The 24,811-nt window shown below is 40.1% G+C and overlaps 10 non-coding genes across 10 annotated transcripts; all 10 read right to left on the bottom strand.

Annotated features, from left to right (window-relative positions):
- Positions 1-294: 294 nt before the first annotated feature.
- Positions 295-435, bottom strand: LOC140550506 (U4 spliceosomal RNA). The gene has a single exon (XR_011979201.1). It is a non-coding gene; the product is annotated as a U4 spliceosomal RNA (small nuclear RNA).
- A 2,429-nt stretch (positions 436-2,864) lies between these two features.
- LOC140550507 (U4 spliceosomal RNA) lies at positions 2,865-3,005 on the bottom strand. The gene has a single exon (XR_011979202.1). It is a non-coding gene; the product is annotated as a U4 spliceosomal RNA (small nuclear RNA).
- A 2,437-nt stretch (positions 3,006-5,442) lies between these two features.
- LOC140550508 (U4 spliceosomal RNA) lies at positions 5,443-5,583 on the bottom strand. The gene has a single exon (XR_011979203.1). It is a non-coding gene; the product is annotated as a U4 spliceosomal RNA (small nuclear RNA).
- Positions 5,584-8,021: 2,438 nt separating this feature from the next.
- Positions 8,022-8,162, bottom strand: LOC140550510 (U4 spliceosomal RNA). The gene has a single exon (XR_011979205.1). It is a non-coding gene; the product is annotated as a U4 spliceosomal RNA (small nuclear RNA).
- A 2,437-nt stretch (positions 8,163-10,599) lies between these two features.
- Positions 10,600-10,740, bottom strand: LOC140550511 (U4 spliceosomal RNA). Its single transcript, XR_011979206.1, has one exon. It is a non-coding gene; the product is annotated as a U4 spliceosomal RNA (small nuclear RNA).
- Positions 10,741-13,177: 2,437 nt separating this feature from the next.
- On the bottom strand, positions 13,178-13,318 carry LOC140550512 (U4 spliceosomal RNA). The gene has a single exon (XR_011979207.1). It is a non-coding gene; the product is annotated as a U4 spliceosomal RNA (small nuclear RNA).
- Positions 13,319-15,755: 2,437 nt separating this feature from the next.
- On the bottom strand, positions 15,756-15,896 carry LOC140550513 (U4 spliceosomal RNA). The gene has a single exon (XR_011979208.1). It is a non-coding gene; the product is annotated as a U4 spliceosomal RNA (small nuclear RNA).
- A 2,437-nt stretch (positions 15,897-18,333) lies between these two features.
- On the bottom strand, positions 18,334-18,474 carry LOC140550514 (U4 spliceosomal RNA). The gene has a single exon (XR_011979209.1). It is a non-coding gene; the product is annotated as a U4 spliceosomal RNA (small nuclear RNA).
- Positions 18,475-20,912: 2,438 nt separating this feature from the next.
- LOC140550409 (U4 spliceosomal RNA) lies at positions 20,913-21,053 on the bottom strand. Its single transcript, XR_011979112.1, has one exon. It is a non-coding gene; the product is annotated as a U4 spliceosomal RNA (small nuclear RNA).
- Positions 21,054-23,491: 2,438 nt separating this feature from the next.
- On the bottom strand, positions 23,492-23,632 carry LOC140550515 (U4 spliceosomal RNA). The gene has a single exon (XR_011979210.1). It is a non-coding gene; the product is annotated as a U4 spliceosomal RNA (small nuclear RNA).
- Positions 23,633-24,811: the final 1,179 nt, after the last annotated feature.

Raw genomic sequence — 24,811 nt, forward strand, 5'->3', positions numbered from 1 at the left:
AACAATATAATCCTAGTGATGCACTTCGATATTACTGGAAGTCGATGTATATGAGTCTTAAAAAGCAATGCTATTGTAAAAGTCTTATTTCATTAAGTTTTAGCTGTACAGGATCAAGCTATGAACTGGTCAACAACAGATTCCCCCCTTGTGGTTGCGTGCTTATTAGACTCAAAGACCTCGCTTCTATTTTCAGCCCGAAAGTATATAAAACACTGCATTGCATGTACCACATCCCTAATGACGCCAACCAAAAAACACTCTAACAAACCTATTTTTAACCAGACTCATCAGTCCCCGTAGAGACTGTCAAAAATTGCCAGTACCGACTATATTGCAAGTCGTTACGGCGGGGTATTGGGTAAAGTTTTCAACTAGCAATAATCGCGCCTCGGATAAACCTCATAGGCTACGATACTGCCACTGCGCAAAGCTGACTTCACGTTCCGTGGAGTTGAAGACTTTAGGGTCTGCGCTACTGACCTCACTGACGGTGTGTTCCCAAATCATGCTTAAAACCCTCTCAAACCACTAAACAAGGGGACTACACAACAGGTGAAGCTTTTTAACCAAAGTAATGTGCAAATCAACACTGCGAGCATTCATTTAGAAAAGTCCGCGTAAAGTTAACGAAAAGGCAGCGATGCATGTTGGGTAGCGAGAGGAGAGTGTTGGTAAATTAGAAGTAGAGGTAGGTATGAGTTTGGACAGTTAATTAGCATAGAAACATTGAGTAGGTTCCACAAAATAGCCCTTTTCCTATCCTCTGAACAACAAGCCAGAAGATCAGCTTGGATTATTTCGTTCAAGATATTTATTGCTGCATTGCAAGAAAAAAAATGAATGGCAAGTAACATAAAACACCTCATATGCAATCATGAATTTCAGAAATGCAACGAAAATTGATGCTTATGTAAGATTAATGATGTTTGTGTTATGCATTTGTTTTAACAAGAGGGATTCTCCTAAGTCAGGCAGGGGAAGTGTTCAGAAAGTCTCTGCAGGGACCGCTTTGAATTTGGTGTATCCAAATCCCAGGCTGCTTTATGATGCCACCCCTGATTAAATCATTAAACTGTATCCGGTAGCTAAAACTGGTAAACAGAGGACCTCTAATTTAAAAAGGAGTGGAAAATGCTTCCTTTTTTCTGGTACCAACCTAGCCACTGTGTTTTGGACCAGCTGCAGGCGAGACAGGGTTGACTGCCCAGGAGCAACCACAGAATATGGTTTTGTGTAAAAAATATACCCATATGCATTTGTCGGTGAGTTCATATCTGTGATTGTTATTTACTATTCAATTCTAAGTTGTGTGGAGAGTTCACCTGGGCTTGGAAGTAAAATAGTTTTAGTAAATGAAATAATGAAACAGTTCATTTAATTAGACGTATTATCTATATCACTGTGCTATGTTAACCAGCGATTAAAAAAAATAGCAAATCAATACCTTAACAGGCGTGGTCTTTGTGCTCCATTAATTGACATTACCAGTTCATATAGGTGCCGAAAATTAGGAGATGTCGTGTTAACAGCAGTTACGGATCTGGGATTAGGATTTTATAAGTCCTATTTATGTGTATTTTGGGTGACAATATCTGATCCCAAATCCCAGATCCGCTTCATAGGTTTCTTTTTGCTTATGTTTTATCCTTTTGAAATGTGACGCAGTGAAACTTTCTGAGGGTTAAGCACGGGAGTTTTATATACGCTGTTGTAGGCTAGGATACTTTCTATTGTGAACACTGACTGTAACAGGTTTTCGCAGAAGCTTGTTCCGATAATCAAAAGAGCTGTCGCTGTACTTTCTATAGTGAACACTGAGTTTAACAGCTTTCAAAACAAATGTCGCTGTAATGGCTTAGCGGGTTCTACACGTGGACACCCCACTGTAGATAATTCGTGGTTTCCTAGTCCTTCTTATAAACCTCGGTGTTTATGTGACTCATTTGTTGTATTTGCCTGACTTGACCCTGGGTATAGACGGGTTTCTCTGTGACGTCATCACAGAGGCGGTCGCGCACCCCCGGGACAGAAAGCGACAGAGAGCAGCAGCCTGCACGCTATTGAGCAAAAATAACAAAGGGTTGTCTTGCAGTAAACTACAAAAAACGCAGAGAAGATGGATGGTTTAATATTCAGAGGGAAACCGTAAAGAGAATTTAAATCGAAAAAAAAAATGAACAAATGAAAGCAAACAAACTGATCCAACTGAAACTGAATTTTATTATTGGGTCAAAAAGAAAACATTAGGAAATCTGCGATGATTCCAGCAGTTGACTGATCCAGTAACCCTGTGACTCGTGCCCTGTCAAGGGGGTTCTCCTGCCATACGTGCAATAATTTTGGATAGGCTCCGGTCCCACCGTGACTCCGAGCGGGAAGAAACAGAAAGTAAGATGAATGAGTAAGTTTGGTGCTAATGCTAAGCAGCTTGGCACTTAACAGAATTCGTTACAAAGCATAATGTGACATTTTGCTGCTTAACCCTTACTTCATTACTAGTCAGCTTTGATCTTGTACATTTGACCTAGAAACGAACCAGTAATAACAAACGCGAGGTCATGTTTAAAAACAATATAATCCTAGTGATGCACTTCGATATTACTGGAAGTCGATGTATATGAGTCTTAAAAAGCAATGCTATTGTAAAAGTCTTATTTCATTAAGTTTTAGCTGTACAGGATCAAGCTATGAACTGGTCAACAACAGATTCCCCCCTTGTGGTTGCGTGCTTATTAGACTCAAAGACCTCGCTTCTATTTTAAGTCCGAAAGTATATAAAACACTGCATTGCATGTACTTCATCCCTAATGACGACAACCAAAAAGCACTCTAACAAACCTATTTTTAACCAGACTCGTCAGTCCCCGTAGAGACTGTCAAAAATTGCCAGTACCGACTATATTGCAAGTCGTTACGGCGGGGTATTGGGTAAAGTTTTCAACTAGCAATAATCGCGCCTCGGATAAACCTCATAGGCTACGATACTGCCACTGCGCAAAGCTGACTTCACGTTCCGTGGAGTTGAAGACTTTAGGGTCTGCGCTACTGACCTCACTGACGGTGTGTTCCCAAATCATGCTTAAAACCCTCTCAAACCACTAAACAAGGGGACTACACAACAGGTGAAGCTTTTTAACCAAAGTAATGTGCAAATCAACACTGCGAGCATTCATTTAGAAAAGTCCGCGTAAAGTTAACGAAAAGGCAGCGATGCATGTTGGGTAGCGAGAGGAGAGTGTTGGTAAATTAGAAGTAGAGGTAGGTATGAGTTTGGACAGTTAATTAGCATAGAAACATTGAGTAGGTTCCACAAAATAGCCCTTTTCCTATCCTCTGAACAACAAGCCAGAAGATCAGCTTGGATTATTTCGTTCAAGATATTTATTGCTGCATTGCAAGAAAAAAAATGAATGGCAAGTAACATAAAACACCTCATATGCAATCATGAATTTCAGAAATGCAACGAAAATTGATGCTTATGTAAGATTAATGATGTTTGTGTTATGCATTTGTTTTAACAAAAGGGATTCTCCTAAGTCAGGCAGGGGAAGTGTTCAGAAAGTCTCTGCAGGGACCGCTTTGAATTTGGTGTATCCAAATCCCAGGCTGCTTTATGATGCCACCCCTGATTAAATCATTAAACTGTATCCGGTAGCTAAAACTGGTAAACAGAGGACCTCTAATTTAAAAAGGAGTGGAAAATGCTTCCTTTTTTCTGGTACCAACCTAGCCACTGTGTTTTGGACCAGCTGCAGGCGAGACAGGGTTGACTGCCCAGGAGCAACCACAGAATATGGTTTTGTGTAAAAAATATACCCATATGCATTTGTCGGTGAGTTCATATCTGTGATTGTTATTTACTATTCAATTCTAAGTTGTGTGGAGAGTTCACCTGGGCCTGGAAGTAAAATAGTTTTAGTAAATGAAATAATGAAACAGTTCATTTAATTAGACGTATTATCTATATCACTGTGCTATGTTACCCAGCGATGAAAAAAAATAACAAATCAATACCTTAACAGGCGTGGTCTTTGTGCTCCATTAATTGACATTACCAGTTCATATAGGTGCCGAAAATTAGGAGATGTCGTGTTGACAGCAGTTACGGATCTGGGATTAGGATTTTATAAGTCCTATTTATGTGTATTTTGGGTGACAATATCTGATCCCAAATCCCAGATCCGCTTCATAGGTTTCTTTTTGCTTATGTTTTATCCTTTTGAAATGTGACGCAGTGAAACTTTCTGAGGGTTAAGCACGGGAGTTTTATATACGCTGTTTTAGGCTAGGATACTTTCTATTGTGAACACTGACTGTAACAGGTTTTCGTAGAAGCTTGTTCCGATAATCAAAAGAGCTGTCGCTGTACTTTCTATAGTGAACACTGAGTTTAACACCTTTCCACATCCAATCAAAACAAATGTCGCTGTAATGGCTTAGCGGGTTCTACACGTGGACACCCCACTGTAGATAATTCGTGGTTTCCTAGTCCTTCTTATAAACCTCGGTGTTTATGTGACTCATTTGTTGTATTTGCCTGACTTGACCCTGGGTATAGACGGGTTTCTCTGTGACGTCATCACAGAGGCGGTCGCGCACCCCCGGGACAGAAAGCGACAGAGAGCAGCAGCCTGCACGCTATTGAGCAAAAATAACAAAGGGTTGTCTTGCAGTAAACTACAAAAAACGCAGAGAAGATGGATGGTTTAATATTCAGAGGGAAACCGTAAAGAGAATTTAAATCGAAAAAAAAGAACAAATGAAAGCAAACAAACTGATCCAACTGAAACTGAATTTTATTATTGGGTCAAAAAGAAAACATTAGGAAATCTGCGATGATTCCAGCAGTTGACTGATCCAGTAACCCTGTGACTCGTGCCCTGTCAAGGGGGTTCTCCTGCCATACGTGCAATAATTTTGGATAGGCTCCGGTCCCACCGTGACTCCGAGCGGGAAGAAACAGAAAGTAAGATGAATGAGTAAGTTTGGTGCTAATGCTAAGCAGCTTGGCACTTAACAGAATTCGTTACAAAGCATAATGTGACATTTTGCTGCTTAACCCTTACTTCATTACTAGTCAGCTTTGATCTTGTACATTTGATCTAGAAACGAACCAGTAATAACAAACGCGAGGTCATGTTTAAAAACAATATAATCCTAGTGATGCACTTCGATATTACTGGAAGTCGATGTATATGAGTCTTAAAAAGCAATGCTATTGTAAAAGTCTTATTTCATTAAGTTTTAGCTGTACAGGATCAAGCTATGAACTGGTCAACAACAGATTCCCCCCTTGTGGTTGCGTGCTTATTAGACTCAAAGACCTCGCTTCTATTTTAAGTCCGAAAGTATATAAAACACTGCATTGCATGTACTTCATCCCTAATGACGACAACCAAAAAGCACTCTAACAAACCTATTTTTAACCAGACTTGTCAGTCCCCGTAGAGACTGTCAAAAATTGCCAGTACCGACTATATTGCAAGTCGTTACGGCGGGGTATTGGGTAAAGTTTTCAACTAGCAATAATCGCGCCTCGGATAAACCTCATAGGCTACGATACTGCCACTGCGCAAAGCTGACTTCACGTTCCGTGGAGTTGAAGACTTTAGGGTCTGCGCTACTGACCTCACTGACGGTGTGTTCCCAAATCATGCTTAAAACCCTCTCAAACCACTAAACAAGGGGACTACACAACAGGTGAAGCTTTTTAACCAAAGTAATGTGCAAATCAACACTGCGAGCATTCATTTAGAAAAGTCCGCGTAAAGTTAACGAAAAGGCAGCGATGCATGTTGGGTAGCGAGAGGAGAGTGTTGGTAAATTAGAAGTAGAGGTAGGTATGAGTTTGGACAGTTAATTAGCATAGAAACATTGAGTAGGTTCCACAAAATAGCCCTTTTCCTATCCTCTGAACAACCAGCCAGAAGATCAGCTTGGATTATTTCGTTCAAGATATTTATTGCTGCATTGCAAGAAAAAAAATGAATGGCAAGTAACATAAAACACCTCATATGCAATCATGAATTTCAGAAATGCAACAAAAATTGATGCTTATGTAAGATTAATGATGTTTGTGTTATGCATTTGTTTTAACAAAAGGGATTCTCCTAAGTCAGGCAGGGGAAGTGTTCAGAAAGTCTCTGCAGGGACCGCTTTGAATTTGGTGTATCCAAATCCCAGGCTGCTTTATGATGCCACCCCTGATTAAATCATTAAACTGTATCCGGTAGGTAAAACTGGTAAACAGAGGACCTCTAATTTAAAAAGGAGTGGAAAATGCTTCCTTTTTTCTGGTACCAACCTAGCCACTGTGTTTTGGACCAGCTGCAGGCGAGACAGGGTTGACTGCCCAGGAGCAACCACAGAATATGGTTTTGTGTAAAAAATATACCCATATGCATTTGTCGGTGAGTTCATATCTGTGATTGTTATTTACTATTCAATTCTAAGTTGTGTGGAGAGTTCACCTGGGCCTGGAAGTAAAATAGTTTTAGTAAATGAAATAATGAAACAGTTCATTTAATTAGACGTATTATCTATATTACTGTGCTATGTTAACCAGCGATGAAAAAAAATAACAAATCAATACCTTAACAGGCGTGGTCTTTGTGCTCCATTAATTGACATTACCAGTTCATATAGGTGCCGAAAATTAGGAGATGTCGTGTTAACAGCAGTTACGGATCTGGGATTAGGATTTTATAAGTCCTATTTATGTGTATTTTGGGTGACAATATCTGATCCCAAATCCCAGATCCGCTTCATAGGTTTCTTTTTGCTTATGTTTTATCCTTTTGAAATGTGACGCAGTGAAACTTTCTGAGGGTTAAGCACGGGAGTTTTATATACGCTGTTGTAGGCTAGGATACTTTCTATTGTGAACACTGACTGTAACAGGTTTTCGCAGAAGCTTGTTCCGATAATCAAAAGAGCTGTCGCTGTACTTTCTATAGTGAACACTGAGTTTAACAGCTTTCCACATCCAATCAAAACAAATGTCGCTGTAATGGCTTAGCGGGTTCTACACGTGGACACCCCACTGTAGATAATTCGTGGTTTCCTAGTCCTTCTTATAAACCTCGGTGTTTATGTGACTCATTTGTTGTATTTGCCTGACTTGACCCTGGGTATAGACGGGTTTCTCTGTGACGTCATCACAGAGGCGGTCGCGCACCCCCGGGACAGAAAGCGACAGAGAGCAGCAGCCTGCACGCTATTGAGCAAAAATAACAAAGGGTTGTCTTGCAGTAAACTACAAAAAACGCAGAGAAGATGGATGGTTTAATATTCAGAGGGAAACCGTAAAGAGAATTTAAATCGAAAAAAAAAGAACAAATGAAAGCAAACAAACTGATCCAACTGAAACTGAATTTTATTATTGGGTCAAAAAGAAAACATTAGGAAATCTGCGATGATTCCAGCAGTTGACTGATCCAGTAACCCTGTGACTCGTGCCCTGTCAAGGGGGTTCTCCTGCCATACGTGCAATAATTTTGGATAGGCTCCGGTCCCACCGTGACTCCGAGCGGGAAGAAACAGAAAGTAAGATGAATGAGTAAGTTTGGTGCTAATGCTAAGCAGCTTGGCACTTAACAGAATTCGTTACAAAGCATAATGTGACATTTTGCTGCTTAACCCTTACTTCATTACTAGTCAGCTTTGATCTTGTACATTTGACCTAGAAACGAACCAGTAATAACAAACGCGAGGTCATGTTTAAAAACAATATAATCCTAGTGATGCACTTCGATATTACTGGAAGTCGATGTATATGAGTCTTAGAAAGCAATGCTATTGTAAAAGTCTTATTTCATTAAGTTTTAGCTGTACAGGATCAAGCTATGAACTGGTCAACAACAGATTCCCCCCTTGTGGTTGCGTGCTTATTAGACTCAAAGACCTCGCTTCTATTTTAAGTCCGAAAGTATATAAAACACTGCATTGCATGTACTTCATCCCTAATGACGCCAACCAAAAAGCACTCTAACAAACCTATTTTTAACCAGACTTGTCAGTCCCCGTAGAGACTGTCAAAAATTGCCAGTACCGACTATATTGCAAGTCGTTACGGCGGGGTATTGGGTAAAGTTTTCAACTAGCAATAATCGCGCCTCGGATAAACCTCATAGGCTACGATACTGCCACTGCGCAAAGCTGACTTCACGTTCCGTGGAGTTGAAGACTTTAGGGTCTGCGCTACTGACCTCACTGACGGTGTGTTCCCAAATCATGCTTAAAACCCTCTCAAACCACTAAACAAGGGGACTACACAACAGGTGAAGCTTTTTAACCAAAGTAATGTGCAAATCAACACTGCGAGCATTCATTTAGAAAAGTCCGCGTAAAGTTAACGAAAAGGCAGCGATGCATGTTGGGTAGCGAGAGGAGAGTGTTGGTAAATTAGAAGTAGAGGTAGGTATGAGTTTGGACAGTTAATTAGCATAGAAACATTGAGTAGGTTCCACAAAATAGCCCTTTTCCTATCCTCTGAACAACCAGCCAGAAGATCAGCTTGGATTATTTCGTTCAAGATATTTATTGCTGCATTGCAAGAAAAAAAATGAATGGCAAGTAACATAAAACACCTCATATGCAATCATGAATTTCAGAAATGCAACGAAAATTGATGCTTATGTAAGATTAATGATGTTTGTGTTATGCATTTGTTTTAACAAAAGGGATTCTCCTAAGTCAGGCAGGGGAAGTGTTCAGAAAGTCTCTGCAGGGACCGCTTTGAATTTGGTGTATCCAAATCCCAGGCTGCTTTATGATGCCACCCCTGATTAAATCATTAAACTGTATCCGGTAGGTAAAACTGGTAAACAGAGGACCTCTAATTTAAAAAGGAGTGGAAAATGCTTCCTTTTTTCTGGTACCAACCTAGCCACTGTGTTTTGGACCAGCTGCAGGCGAGACAGGGTTGACTGCCCAGGAGCAACCACAGAATATGGTTTTGTGTAAAAAATATACCCATATGCATTTGTCGGTGAGTTCATATCTGTGATTGTTATTTACTATTCAATTCTAAGTTGTGTGGAGAGTTCACCTGGGCCTGGAAGTAAAATAGTTTTAGTAAATGAAATAATGAAACAGTTCATTTAATTAGACGTATTATCTATATTACTGTGCTATGTTAACCAGCGATGAAAAAAAATAACAAATCAATACCTTAACAGGCGTGGTCTTTGTGCTCCATTAATTGACATTACCAGTTCATATAGGTGCCGAAAATTAGGAGATGTCGTGTTAACAGCAGTTACGGATCTGGGATTAGGATTTTATAAGTCCTATTTATGTGTATTTTGGGTGACAATATCTGATCCCAAATCCCAGATCCGCTTCATAGGTTTCTTTTTGCTTATGTTTTATCCTTTTGAAATGTGACGCAGTGAAACTTTCTGAGGGTTAAGCACGGGAGTTTTATATACGCTGTTGTAGGCTAGGATACTTTCTATTGTGAACACTGACTGTAACAGGTTTTCGCAGAAGCTTGTTCCGATAATCAAAAGAGCTGTCGCTGTACTTTCTATAGTGAACACTGAGTTTAACAGCTTTCCACATCCAATCAAAACAAATGTCGCTGTAATGGCTTAGCGGGTTCTACACGTGGACACCCCACTGTAGATAATTCGTGGTTTCCTAGTCCTTCTTATAAACCTCGGTGTTTATGTGACTCATTTGTTGTATTTGCCTGACTTGACCCTGGGTATAGACGGGTTTCTCTGTGACGTCATCACAGAGGCGGTCGCGCACCCCCGGGACAGAAAGCGACAGAGAGCAGCAGCCTGCACGCTATTGAGCAAAAATAACAAAGGGTTGTCTTGCAGTAAACTACAAAAAACGCAGAGAAGATGGATGGTTTAATATTCAGAGGGAAACCGTAAAGAGAATTTAAATCGAAAAAAAAGAACAAATGAAAGCAAACAAACTGATCCAACTGAAACTGAATTTTATTATTGGGTCAAAAAGAAAACATTAGGAAATCTGCGATGATTCCAGCAGTTGACTGATCCAGTAACCCTGTGACTCGTGCCCTGTCAAGGGGGTTCTCCTGCCATACGTGCAATAATTTTGGATAGGCTCCGGTCCCACCGTGACTCCGAGCGGGAAGAAACAGAAAGTAAGATGAATGAGTAAGTTTGGTGCTAATGCTAAGCAGCTTGGCACTTAACAGAATTCGTTACAAAGCATAATGTGACATTTTGCTGCTTAACCCTTACTTCATTACTAGTCAGCTTTGATCTTGTACATTTGACCTAGAAACGAACCAGTAATAACAAACGCGAGGTCATGTTTAAAAACAATATAATCCTAGTGATGCACTTCGATATTACTGGAAGTCGATGTATATGAGTCTTAAAAAGCAATGCTATTGTAAAAGTCTTATTTCATTAAGTTTTAGCTGTACAGGATCAAGCTATGAACTGGTCAACAACAGATTCCCCCCTTGTGGTTGCGTGCTTATTAGACTCAAAGACCTCGCTTCTATTTTAAGTCCGAAAGTATATAAAACACTGCATTGCATGTACTTCATCCCTAATGACGCCAACCAAAAAGCACTCTAACAAACCTATTTTTAACCAGACTTGTCAGTCCCCGTAGAGACTGTCAAAAATTGCCAGTACCGACTATATTGCAAGTCGTTACGGCGGGGTATTGGGTAAAGTTTTCAACTAGCAATAATCGCGCCTCGGATAAACCTCATAGGCTACGATACTGCCACTGCGCAAAGCTGACTTCACGTTCCGTGGAGTTGAAGACTTTAGGGTCTGCGCTACTGACCTCACTGACGGTGTGTTCCCAAATCATGCTTAAAACCCTCTCAAACCACTAAACAAGGGGACTACACAACAGGTGAAGCTTTTTAACCAAAGTAATGTGCAAATCAACACTGCGAGCATTCATTTAGAAAAGTCCGCGTAAAGTTAACGAAAAGGCAGCGATGCATGTTGGGTAGCGAGAGGAGAGTGTTGGTAAATTAGAAGTAGAGGTAGGTATGAGTTTGGACAGTTAATTAGCATAGAAACATTGAGTAGGTTCCACAAAATAGCCCTTTTCCTATCCTCTGAACAACCAGCCAGAAGATCAGCTTGGATTATTTCGTTCAAGATATTTATTGCTGCATTGCAAGAAAAAAAATGAATGGCAAGTAACATAAAACACCTCATATGCAATCATGAATTTCAGAAATGCAACGAAAATTGATGCTTATGTAAGATTAATGATGTTTGTGTTATGCATTTGTTTTAACAAAAGGGATTCTCCTAAGTCAGGCAGGGGAAGTGTTCAGAAAGTCTCTGCAGGGACCGCTTTGAATTTGGTGTATCCAAATCCCAGGCTGCTTTATGATGCCACCCCTGATTAAATCATTAAACTGTATCCGGTAGGTAAAACTGGTAAACAGAGGACCTCTAATTTAAAAAGGAGTGGAAAATGCTTCCTTTTTTCTGGTACCAACCTAGCCACTGTGTTTTGGACCAGCTGCAGGCGAGACAGGGTTGACTGCCCAGGAGCAACCACAGAATATGGTTTTGTGTAAAAAATATACCCATATGCATTTGTCGGTGAGTTCATATCTGTGATTGTTATTTACTATTCAATTCTAAGTTGTGTGGAGAGTTCACCTGGGCCTGGAAGTAAAATAGTTTTAGTAAATGAAATAATGAAACAGTTCATTTAATTAGACGTATTATCTATATTACTGTGCTATGTTAACCAGCGATGAAAAAAAATAACAAATCAATACCTTAACAGGCGTGGTCTTTGTGCTCCATTAATTGACATTACCAGTTCATATAGGTGCCGAAAATTAGGAGATGTCGTGTTAACAGCAGTTACGGATCTGGGATTAGGATTTTATAAGTCCTATTTATGTGTATTTTGGGTGACAATATCTGATCCCAAATCCCAGATCCGCTTCATAGGTTTCTTTTTGCTTATGTTTTATCCTTTTGAAATGTGACGCAGTGAAACTTTCTGAGGGTTAAGCACGGGAGTTTTATATACGCTGTTGTAGGCTAGGATACTTTCTATTGTGAACACTGACTGTAACAGGTTTTCGCAGAAGCTTGTTCCGATAATCAAAAGAGCTGTCGCTGTACTTTCTATAGTGAACACTGAGTTTAACAGCTTTCCACATCCAATCAAAACAAATGTCGCTGTAATGGCTTAGCGGGTTCTACACGTGGACACCCCACTGTAGATAATTCGTGGTTTCCTAGTCCTTCTTATAAACCTCGGTGTTTATGTGACTCATTTGTTGTATTTGCCTGACTTGACCCTGGGTATAGACGGGTTTCTCTGTGACGTCATCACAGAGGCGGTCGCGCACCCCCGGGACAGAAAGCGACAGAGAGCAGCAGCCTGCACGCTATTGAGCAAAAATAACAAAGGGTTGTCTTGCAGTAAACTACAAAAAACGCAGAGAAGATGGATGGTTTAATATTCAGAGGGAAACCGTAAAGAGAATTTAAATCGAAAAAAAAGAACAAATGAAAGCAAACAAACTGATCCAACTGAAACTGAATTTTATTATTGGGTCAAAAAGAAAACATTAGGAAATCTGCGATGATTCCAGCAGTTGACTGATCCAGTAACCCTGTGACTCGTGCCCTGTCAAGGGGGTTCTCCTGCCATACGTGCAATAATTTTGGATAGGCTCCGGTCCCACCGTGACTCCGAGCGGGAAGAAACAGAAAGTAAGATGAATGAGTAAGTTTGGTGCTAATGCTAAGCAGCTTGGCACTTAACAGAATTCGTTACAAAGCATAATGTGACATTTTGCTGCTTAACCCTTACTTCATTACTAGTCAGCTTTGATCTTGTACATTTGACCTAGAAACGAACCAGTAATAACAAACGCGAGGTCATGTTTAAAAACAATATAATCCTAGTGATGCACTTCGATATTACTGGAAGTCGATGTATATGAGTCTTAAAAAGCAATGCTATTGTAAAAGTCTTATTTCATTAAGTTTTAGCTGTACAGGATCAAGCTATGAACTGGTCAACAACAGATTCCCCCCTTGTGGTTGCGTGCTTATTAGACTCAAAGACCTCGCTTCTATTTTAAGTCCGAAAGTATATAAAACACTGCATTGCATGTACTTCATCCCTAATGACGCCAACCAAAAAGCACTCTAACAAACCTATTTTTAACCAGACTTGTCAGTCCCCGTAGAGACTGTCAAAAATTGCCAGTACCGACTATATTGCAAGTCGTTACGGCGGGGTATTGGGTAAAGTTTTCAACTAGCAATAATCGCGCCTCGGATAAACCTCATAGGCTACGATACTGCCACTGCGCAAAGCTGACTTCACGTTCCGTGGAGTTGAAGACTTTAGGGTCTGCGCTACTGACCTCACTGACGGTGTGTTCCCAAATCATGCTTAAAACCCTCTCAAACCACTAAACAAGGGGACTACACAACAGGTGAAGCTTTTTAACCAAAGTAATGTGCAAATCAACACTGCGAGCATTCATTTAGAAAAGTCCGCGTAAAGTTAACGAAAAGGCAGCGATGCATGTTGGGTAGCGAGAGGAGAGTGTTGGTAAATTAGAAGTAGAGGTAGGTATGAGTTTGGACAGTTAATTAGCATAGAAACATTGAGTAGGTTCCACAAAATAGCCCTTTTCCTATCCTCTGAACAACCAGCCAGAAGATCAGCTTGGATTATTTCGTTCAAGATATTTATTGCTGCATTGCAAGAAAAAAAATGAATGGCAAGTAACATAAAACACCTCATATGCAATCATGAATTTCAGAAATGCAACGAAAATTGATGCTTATGTAAGATTAATGATGTTTGTGTTATGCATTTGTTTTAACAAAAGGGATTCTCCTAAGTCAGGCAGGGGAAGTGTTCAGAAAGTCTCTGCAGGGACCGCTTTGAATTTGGTGTATCCAAATCCCAGGCTGCTTTATGATGCCACCCCTGATTAAATCATTAAACTGTATCCGGTAGGTAAAACTGGTAAACAGAGGACCTCTAATTTAAAAAGGAGTGGAAAATGCTTCCTTTTTTCTGGTACCAACCTAGCCACTGTGTTTTGGACCAGCTGCAGGCGAGACAGGGTTGACTGCCCAGGAGCAACCACAGAATATGGTTTTGTGTAAAAAATATACCCATATGCATTTGTCGGTGAGTTCATATCTGTGATTGTTATTTACTATTCAATTCTAAGTTGTGTGGAGAGTTCACCTGGGCCTGGAAGTAAAATAGTTTTAGTAAATGAAATAATGAAACAGTTCATTTAATTAGACGTATTATCTATATTACTGTGCTATGTTAACCAGCGATGAAAAAAAATAACAAATCAATACCTTAACAGGCGTGGTCTTTGTGCTCCATTAATTGACATTACCAGTTCATATAGGTGCCGAAAATTAGGAGATGTCGTGTTAACAGCAGTTACGGATCTGGGATTAGGATTTTATAAGTCCTATTTATGTGTATTTTGGGTGACAATATCTGATCCCAAATCCCAGATCCGCTTCATAGGTTTCTTTTTGCTTATGTTTTATCCTTTTGAAATGTGACGCAGTGAAACTTTCTGAGGGTTAAGCACGGGAGTTTTATATACGCTGTTGTAGGCTAGGATACTTTCTATTGTGAACACTGACTGTAACAGGTTTTCGCAGAAGCTTGTTCCGATAATCAAAAGAGCTGTCGCTGTACTTTCTATAGTGAACACTGAGTTTAACAGCTTTCCACATCCAATCAAAACAAATGTCGCTGTAATGGCTTAGCGGGTTCTACACGTGGACACCCCACTGTAGATAATTCGTGGTTTCCTAGTCCTTCTTATAAACCTCGGTGTTTATGTGACTCATTTGTTGTATTTGCCTGACTTGACCCTGGGTATAGACGGGTTTCTCTGTGACGTCATCACAGAGGCGGTCGCGCACCCCCGGGACAGAAAGCGACAGAGAGCAGCAGCCTGCACGCTATTGAGCAAAAATAACAAAGGGTTGTCTTGCAGTAAACTACAAAAAACGCAGAGAAGATGGATGGTTTAATATTCAGAGGGAAACCGTAAAGAGAATTTAAATCGAAAAAAAAGAACAAATGAAAGCAAACAAACTGATCCAACTGAAACTGAATTTTATTATTGGGTCAAAAAGAAAACATTAGGAAATCTGCGATGATTCCAGCAGTTGACTGATCCAGTAACCCTGTGACTCGTGCCCTGTCAAGGGGGTTCTCCTGCCATACGTGCAATAATTTTGGATAGGCTCCGGTCCCACCGTGACTCCGAGCGGGAAGAAACAGAAAGTAAGATGAATGAGTAAGTTTGGTGCTAATGCTAAGCAGCTTGGCACTTAACAGAATTCGTTACAAAGCATAATGTGACATTTTGCTGCTTAACCCTTACTTCATTACTAGTCAGCTTTGATCTTGTACATTTGACCTAGAAACGAACCAGTAATAACAAACGCGAGGTCATGTTTAAAAACAATATAATCCTAGTGATGCACTTCGATATTACTGGAAGTCGATGTATATGAGTCTTAAAAAGCAATGCTATTGTAAAAGTCTTATTTCATTAAGTTTTAGCTGTACAGGATCAAGCTATGAACTGGTCAACAACAGATTCCCCCCTTGTGGTTGCGTGCTTATTAGACTCAAAGACCTCGCTTCTATTTTAAGTCCGAAAGTATATAAAACACTGCATTGCATGTACTTCATCCCTAATGACGCCAACCAAAAAGCACTCTAACAAACCTATTTTTAACCAGACTTGTCAGTCCCCGTAGAGACTGTCAAAAATTGCCAGTACCGACTATATTGCAAGTCGTTACGGCGGGGTATTGGGTAAAGTTTTCAACTAGCAATAATCGCGCCTCGGATAAACCTCATAGGCTACGATACTGCCACTGCGCAAAGCTGACTTCACGTTCCGTGGAGTTGAAGACTTTAGGGTCTGCGCTACTGACCTCACTGACGGTGTGTTCCCAAATCATGCTTAAAACCCTCTCAAACCACTAAACAAGGGGACTACACAACAGGTGAAGCTTTTTAACCAAAGTAATGTGCAAATCAACACTGCGAGCATTCATTTAGAAAAGTCCGCGTAAAGTTAACGAAAAGGCAGCGATGCATGTTGGGTAGCGAGAGGAGAGTGTTGGTAAATTAGAAGTAGAGGTAGGTATGAGTTTGGACAGTTAATTAGCATAGAAACATTGAGTAGGTTCCACAAAATAGCCCTTTTCCTATCCTCTGAACAACCAGCCAGAAGATCAGCTTGGATTATTTCGTTCAAGATATTTATTGCTGCATTGCAAGAAAAAAAATGAATGGCAAGTAACATAAAACACCTCATATGCAATCATGAATTTCAGAAATGCAACGAAAATTGATGCTTATGTAAGATTAATGATGTTTGTGTTATGCATTTGTTTTAACAAAAGGGATTCTCCTAAGTCAGGCAGGGGAAGTGTTCAGAAAGTCTCTGCAGGGACCGCTTTGAATTTGGTGTATCCAAATCCCAGGCTGCTTTATGATGCCACCCCTGATTAAATCATTAAACTGTATCCGGTAGGTAAAACTGGTAAACAGAGGACCTCTAATTTAAAAAGGAGTGGAAAATGCTTCCTTTTTTCTGGTACCAACCTAGCCACTGTGTTTTGGACCAGCTGCAGGCGAGACAGGGTTGACTGCCCAGGAGCAACCACAGAATATGGTTTTGTGTAAAAAATATACCCATATGCATTTGTCGGTGAGTTCATATCTGTGATTGTTATTTACTATTCAATTCTAAGTTGTGTGGAGAGTTCACCTGGGCCTGGAAGTAAAATAGTTTTAGTAAATGAAATAATGAAACAGTTCATTTAATTAGACGTATTATCTATATTACTGTGCTATGTTAACCAGCGATGAAAAAAAATAACAAATCAATACCTTAACAGGCGTGGTCTTTGTGCTCCATTAATTGACATTACCAGTTCATATAGGTGCCGAAAATTAGGAGATGTCGTGTTAACAGCAGTTACGGATCTGGGATTAGGATTTTATAAGTCCTATTTATGTGTATTTTGGGTGACAATATCTGATCCCAAATCCCAGATCCGCTTCATAGGTTTCTTTTTGCTTATGTTTTATCCTTTTGAAATGTGACGCAGTGAAACTTTCTGAGGGTTAAGCACGGGAGTTTTATATACGCTGTTGTAGGCTAGGATACTTTCTATTGTGAACACTGACTGTAACAGGTTTTCGCAGAAGCTTGTTCCGATAATCAAAAGAGCTGTCGCTGTACTTTCTATAGTGAACACTGAGTTTAACAGCTTTCCACATCCAATCAAAACAAATGTCGCTGTAATGGCTTAGCGGGTTCTACACGTGGACACCCCACTGTAGATAATTCGTGGTTTCCTAGTCCTTCTTATAAACCTCGGTGTTTATGTGACTCATTTGTTGTATTTGCCTGACTTGACCCTGGGTATAGACGGGTTTCTCTGTGACGTCATCACAGAGGCGGTCGCGCACCCCCGGGACAGAAAGCGACAGAGAGCAGCAGCCTGCACGCTATTGAGCAAAAATAACAAAGGGTTGTCTTGCAGTAAACTACAAAAAACGCAGAGAAGATGGATGGTTTAATATTCAGAGGGAAACCGTAAAGAGAATTTAAATCGAAAAAAAAGAACAAATGAAAGCAAACAAACTGATCCAACTGAAACTGAATTTTATTATTGGGTCAAAAAGAAAACATTAGGAAATCTGCGATGATTCCAGCAGTTGACTGATCCAGTAACCCTGTGACTCGTGCCCTGTCAAGGGGGTTCTCCTGCCATACGTGCAATAATTTTGGATAGGCTCCGGTCCCACCGTGACTCCGAGCGGGAAGAAACAGAAAGTAAGATGAATGAGTAAGTTTGGTGCTAATGCTAAGCAGCTTGGCACTTAACAGAATTCGTTACAAAGCATAATGTGACATTTTGCTGCTTAACCCTTACTTCATTACTAGTCAGCTTTGATCTTGTACATTTGACCTAGAAACGAACCAGTAATAACAAACGCGAGGTCATGTTTAAAAACAATATAATCCTAGTGATGCACTTCGATATTACTGGAAGTCGATGTATATGAGTCTTAAAAAGCAATGCTATTGTAAAAGTCTTATTTCATTAAGTTTTAGCTGTACAGGATCAAGCTATGAACTGGTCAACAACAGATTCCCCCCTTGTGGTTGCGTGCTTATTAGACTCAAAGACCTCGCTTCTATTTTAAGTCCGAAAGTATATAAAACACTGCATTGCATGTACTTCATCCCTAATGACGCCAACCAAAAAGCACTCTAACAAACCTATTTTTAACCAGACTTGTCAGTCCCCGTAGAGACTGTCAAAAATTGCCAGTACCGACTATATTGCAAGTCGTTACGGCGGGGTATTGGGTAAAGTTTTCAACTAGCAATAATCGCGCCTCGGATAAACCTCATAGGCTACGATACTGCCACTGCGCAAAGCTGACTTCACGTTCCGTGGAGTTGAAGACTTTAGGGTCTGCGCTACTGACCTCACTGACGGTGTGTTCCCAAATCATGCTTAAAACCCTCTCAAACCACTAAACAAGGGGACTACACAACAGGTGAAGCTTTTTAACCAAAGTAATGTGCAAATCAACACTGCGAGCATTCATTTAGAAAAGTCCGCGTAAAGTTAACGAAAAGGCAGCGATGCATGTTGGGTAGCGAGAGGAGAGTGTTGGTAAATTAGAAGTAGAGGTAGGTATGAGTTTGGACAGTTAATTAGCATAGAAACATTGAGTAGGTTCCACAAAATAGCCCTTTTCCTATCCTCTGAACAACCAGCCAGAAGATCAGCTTGGATTATTTCGTTCAAGATATTTATTGCTGCATTGCAAGAAAAAAAATGAATGGCAAGTAACATAAAACACCTCATATGCAATCATGAATTTCAGAAATGCAACGAAAATTGATGCTTATGTAAGATTAATGATGTTTGTGTTATGCATTTGTTTTAACAAAAGGGATTCTCCTAAGTCAGGCAGGGGAAGTGTTCAGAAAGTCTCTGCAGGGACCGCTTTGAATTTGGTGTATCCAAATCCCAGGCTGCTTTATGATGCCACCCCTGATTAAATCATTAAACTGTATCCGGTAGGTAAAACTGGTAAACAGAGGACCTCTAATTTAAAAAGGAGTGGAAAATGCTTCCTTTTTTCTGGTACCAACCTAGCCACTGTGTTTTGGACCAGCTGCAGGCGAGACAGGGTTGACTGCCCAGGAGCAACCACAGAATATGGTTTTGTGTAAAAAATATACCCATATGCATTTGTCGGTGAGTTCATATCTGTGATTGTTATTTACTATTCAATTCTAAGTTGTGTGGAGAGTTCACCTGGGCCTGGAAGTAAAATAGTTTTAGTAAATGAAATAATGAAACAGTTCATTTAATTAGACGTATTATCTATATTACTGTGCTATGTTAACCAGCGATGAAAAAAAATAACAAATCAATACCTTAACAGGCGTGGTCTTTGTGCTCCATTAATTGACATTACCAGTTCATATAGGTGCCGAAAATTAGGAGATGTCGTGTTAACAGCAGTTACGGATCTGGGATTAGGATTTTATAAGTCCTATTTATGTGTATTTTGGGTGACAATATCTGATCCCAAATCCCAGATCCGCTTCATAGGTTTCTTTTTGCTTATGTTTTATCCTTTTGAAATGTGACGCAGTGAAACTTTCTGAGGGTTAAGCACGGGAGTTTTATATACGCTGTTGTAGGCTAGGATACTTTCTATTGTGAACACTGACTGTAACAGGTTTTCGCAGAAGCTTGTTCCGATAATCAAAAGAGCTGTCGCTGTACTTTCTATAGTGAACACTGAGTTTAACAGCTTTCCACATCCAATCAAAACAAATGTCGCTGTAATGGCTTAGCGGGTTCTACACGTGGACACCCCACTGTAGATAATTCGTGGTTTCCTAGTCCTTCTTATAAACCTCGGTGTTTATGTGACTCATTTGTTGTATTTGCCTGACTTGACCCTGGGTATAGACGGGTTTCTCTGTGACGTCATCACAGAGGCGGTCGCGCACCCCCGGGACAGAAAGCGACAGAGAGCAGCAGCCTGCACGCTATTGAGCAAAAATAACAAAGGGTTGTCTTGCAGTAAACTACAAAAAACGCAGAGAAGATGGATGGTTTAATATTCAGAGGGAAACCGTAAAGAGAATTTAAATCGAAAAAAAAAGAACAAATGAAAGCAAACAAACTGATCCAACTGAAACTGAATTTTATTATTGGGTCAAAAAGAAAACATTAGGAAATCTGCGATGATTCCAGCAGTTGACTGATCCAGTAACCCTGTGACTCGTGCCCTGTCAAGGGGGTTCTCCTGCCATACGTGCAATAATTTTGGATAGGCTCCGGTCCCACCGTGACTCCGAGCGGGAAGAAACAGAAAGTAAGATGAATGAGTAAGTTTGGTGCTAATGCTAAGCAGCTTGGCACTTAACAGAATTCGTTACAAAGCATAATGTGACATTTTGCTGCTTAACCCTTACTTCATTACTAGTCAGCTTTGATCTTGTACATTTGACCTAGAAACGAACCAGTAATAACAAACGCGAGGTCATGTTTAAAAACAATATAATCCTAGTGATGCACTTCGATATTACTGGAAGTCGATGTATATGAGTCTTAAAAAGCAATGCTATTGTAAAAGTCTTATTTCATTAAATTTTAGCTGTACAGGATCAAGCTATGAACTGGTCAACAACAGATTCCCCCCTTGTGGTTGCATGCTTATTAGACTCAAAGACCTCGCTTCTATTTTCAGTCCGAAAGTATATAAAACACTGCATTGCATGTACTTCATCCCTAATGACGCCAACCAAAAAGCACTCTAACAAACCTATTTTTAACCAGACTTGTCAGTCCCCGTAGAGACTGTCAAAAATTGCCAGTACCGACTATATTGCAAGTCGTTACGGCGGGGTATTTGGTAAAGTTTTCAACTAGCAATAATCGCGCCTCGGATAAACCTCATAGGCTACGATACTGCCTCTGCGCAAAGCTGACTTCACGTTCCGTGGAGTTGAAGACTTTAGGGTCTGCGCTACTGACCTCACTGACGGTGTGTTCCCAAATCATGCTTAAAACCCTCTCAAACCACTAAACAAGGGGACTACACAACAGGTGAAGCTTTTTAACCAAAGTAATGTGCAAATCAACACTGCGAGCATTCATTTAGAAAAGTCCGCGTAAAGTTAACGAAAAGGCAGCGATGCATGTTGGGTAGCGAGAGGAGAGTGTTGGTAAATTAGAAGTAGAGGTAGGTATGAGTTTGGACACTTAATTAGCATAGAAACATTGAGTAGGTTCCACAAAATAGCCCTTTTCCTATCCTCTGAACAACCAGCCAGAAGATCAGCTTGGATTATTTCGTTCAAGATATTTATTGCTGCATTGCAAGAAAAAAATGAATGGCAAGTAACATAAAACACCTCATATGCAATCATGAATTTCAGAAATGCAACGAAAATTGATGCTTATGTAAGATTAATGATGTTTGTGTTATGCATTTGTTTTAACAAAAGGGATTCTCCTAAGTCAGGCAGGGGAAGTGTTCAGAAAGTCTCTGCAGGGACCGCTTTGAATTTGGTGTATCCAAATCCCAGGCTGCTTTATGATGCCACCCCTGATTAAATCATTAAACTGTATCCGGTAGCTAAAACTGGTAAACAGAGGACCTCTAATTTAAAAAGGAGTGGAAAATGCTTCCTTTTTTCTGGTACCAACCTAGCCACTGTGTTTTGGACCAGCTGCAGGCGAGACAGGGTTGACTGCCCAGGAGCAACCACAGAATATGGTTTTGTGTAAAAAATATACCCATATGCATTTGTCGGTGAGTTCATATCTGTGATTGTTATTTACTATTCAATTCTAAGTTGTGTGGAGAGTTCACCTGGGCCTGGAAGTAAAATAGTTTTAGTAAATGAAATAATGAAACAGTTCATTTAATTAGACGTATTATCTATATTACTGTGCTATGTTAACCAGCGATGAAAAAAAATAACAAATCAATACCTTAACAGGCGTGGTCTTTGTGCTCCATTAATTGACATTACCAGTTCATATAGGTGCCGAAAATTAGGAGATGTCGTGTTAACAGCAGTTACGGATCTGGGATTAGGATTTTATAAGTCCTATTTATGTGTATTTTGGGTGACAATATCTGATCCCAAATCCCAGATCCGCTTCATAGGTTTCTTTTTGCTTATGTTTTATCCTTTTGAAATGTGACGCAGTGAAACTTTCTGAGGGTTAAGCACGGGAGTTTTATATACGCTGTTGTAGGCTAGGATACTTTCTATTGTGAACACTGACTGTAACAGGTTTTCGCAGAAGCTTGTTCCGATAATCAAAAGAGCTGTCGCTGTACTTTCTATAGTGAACACTGAGTTTAACAGCTTTCCACATCCAATCAAAACAAATGTCGCTGTAATGGCTTAGCGGGTTCTACACGTGGACACCCCACTGTAGATAATTCGTGGTTTCCTAGTCCTTCTTATAAACCTCGGTGTTTATGTGACTCATTTGTTGTATTTGCCTGACTTGACCCTGGGTATAGACGGGTTTCTCTGTGACGTCATCACAGAGGCGGTCGCGCACACCCCGGGACAGAAAGCGACAGAGAGCAGCAGCCTGCACGCTATTGAGCAAAAATAACAAAGGGTTGTCTTGCAGTAAACTACAAAAAACGCAGAGAAGATGGATGGTTTAATATTCAGAGGGAAACCGTAAAGAGAATTTAAATCGAAAAAAAAAGAACAAATGAAAGCAAACAAACTGATCCAACTGAAACTGAATTTTATTATTGGGTCAAAAAGAAAACATTAGGAAATCTGCGATGATTCCAGCAGTTGACTGATCCAGTAACCCTGTGACTCGTGCCCTGTCAAGGGGGTTCTCCTGCCATACGTGCAATAATTTTGGATAGGCTCCGGTCCCACCGTGACTCCGAGCGGGAAGAAACAGAAAGTAAGATGAATGAGTAAGTTTGGTGCTAATGCTAAGCAGCTTGGCACTTAACAGAATTCGTTACAAAGCATAATGTGACATTTTGCTGCTTAACCCTTACTTCATTACTAGTCAGCTTTGATCTTGTACATTTGACCTAGAAACGAACCAGTAATAACAAACGCGAGGTCATGTTTAAAAACAATATAATCCTAGTGATGCACTTCGATATTACTGGAAGTCGATGTATATGAGTCTTAAAAAGCAATGCTATTGTAAAAGTCTTATTTCATTAAGTTTTAGCTGTACAGGATCAAGCTATGAACTGGTCAACAACAGATTCCCCCCTTGTGGTTGCGTGCTTATTAGACTCAAAGACCTCGCTTCTATTTTAAGTCCGAAAGTATATAAAACACTGCATTGCATGTACTTCATCCCTAATGACGCCAACCAAAAAGCACTCTAACAAACCTATTTTTAACCAGACTTGTCAGTCCCCGTAGAGACTGTCAAAAATTGCCAGTACCGACTATATTGCAAGTCGTTACGGCGGGGTATTGGGTAAAGTTTTCAACTAGCAATAATCGCGCCTCGGATAAACCTCATAGGCTACGATACTGCCACTGCGCAAAGCTGACTTCACGTTCCGTGGAGTTGAAGACTTTAGGGTCTGCGCTACTGACCTCACTGACGGTGTGTTCCCAAATCATGCTTAAAACCCTCTCAAACCACTAAACAAGGGGACTACACAACAGGTGAAGCTTTTTAACCAAAGTAATGTGCAAATCAACACTGCGAGCATTCATTTAGAAAAGTCCGCGTAAAGTTAACGAAAAGGCAGCGATGCATGTTGGGTAGCGAGAGGAGAGTGTTGGTAAATTAGAAGTAGAGGTAGGTATGAGTTTGGACAGTTAATTAGCATAGAAACATTGAGTAGGTTCCACAAAATAGCCCTTTTCCTATCCTCTGAACAACAAGCCAGAAGATCAGCTTGGATTATTTCGTTCAAGATATTTATTGCTGCATTGCAAGAAAAAAAATGAATGGCAAGTAACATAAAACACCTCATATGCAATCATGAATTTCAGAAATGCAACGAAAATTGATGCTTATGTAAGATTAATGATGTTTGTGTTATGCATTTGTTTTAACAAAAGGGATTCTCCTAAGTCAGGCAGGGAAGTGTTCAGAAAGTCTCTGCAGGGACCGCTTTGAATTTGGTGTATCCAAATCCCAGGCTGCTTTATGATGCCACCCCTGATTAAATCATTCAACTGTATCCGGTAGCTAAAACTGGTAAACAGAGGACCTCTAATTTAAAAAGGAGTGGAAAATGCTTCCTTTTTTCTGGTACCAACCTAGCCACTGTGTTTTGGACCAGCTGCAGGCGAGACAGGGTTGACTGCCCAGGAGCAACCACAGAATATGGTTTTGTGTAAAAAATATACCCATATGCATTTGTCGGTGAGTTCATATCTGTGATTGTTATTTACTATTCAATTCTAAGTTGTGTGGAGAGTTCACCTGGGCCTGGAAGTAAAATAGTTTTAGTAAATGAAATAATGAAACAGTTCATTTAATTAGACGTATTATCTATATCACTGTGCTATGTTACCCAGCGATGAAAAAAAATAACAAATCAATACCTTAACAGGCGTGGTCTTTGTGCTCCATTAATTGACATTACCAGTTCATATAGGTGCCGAAAATTAGGAGATGTCGTGTTGACAGCAGTTACGGATCTGGGATTAGGATTTTATAAGTCCTATTTATGTGTATTTTGGGTGACAATATCTGATCCCAAATCCCAGATA

The sequence above is a fragment of the Salminus brasiliensis genome, chromosome 2, assembly GCF_030463535.1.
Source record: "Salminus brasiliensis chromosome 2, fSalBra1.hap2, whole genome shotgun sequence".
NCBI lineage: Eukaryota > Metazoa > Chordata > Actinopteri > Characiformes > Bryconidae > Salminus > Salminus brasiliensis.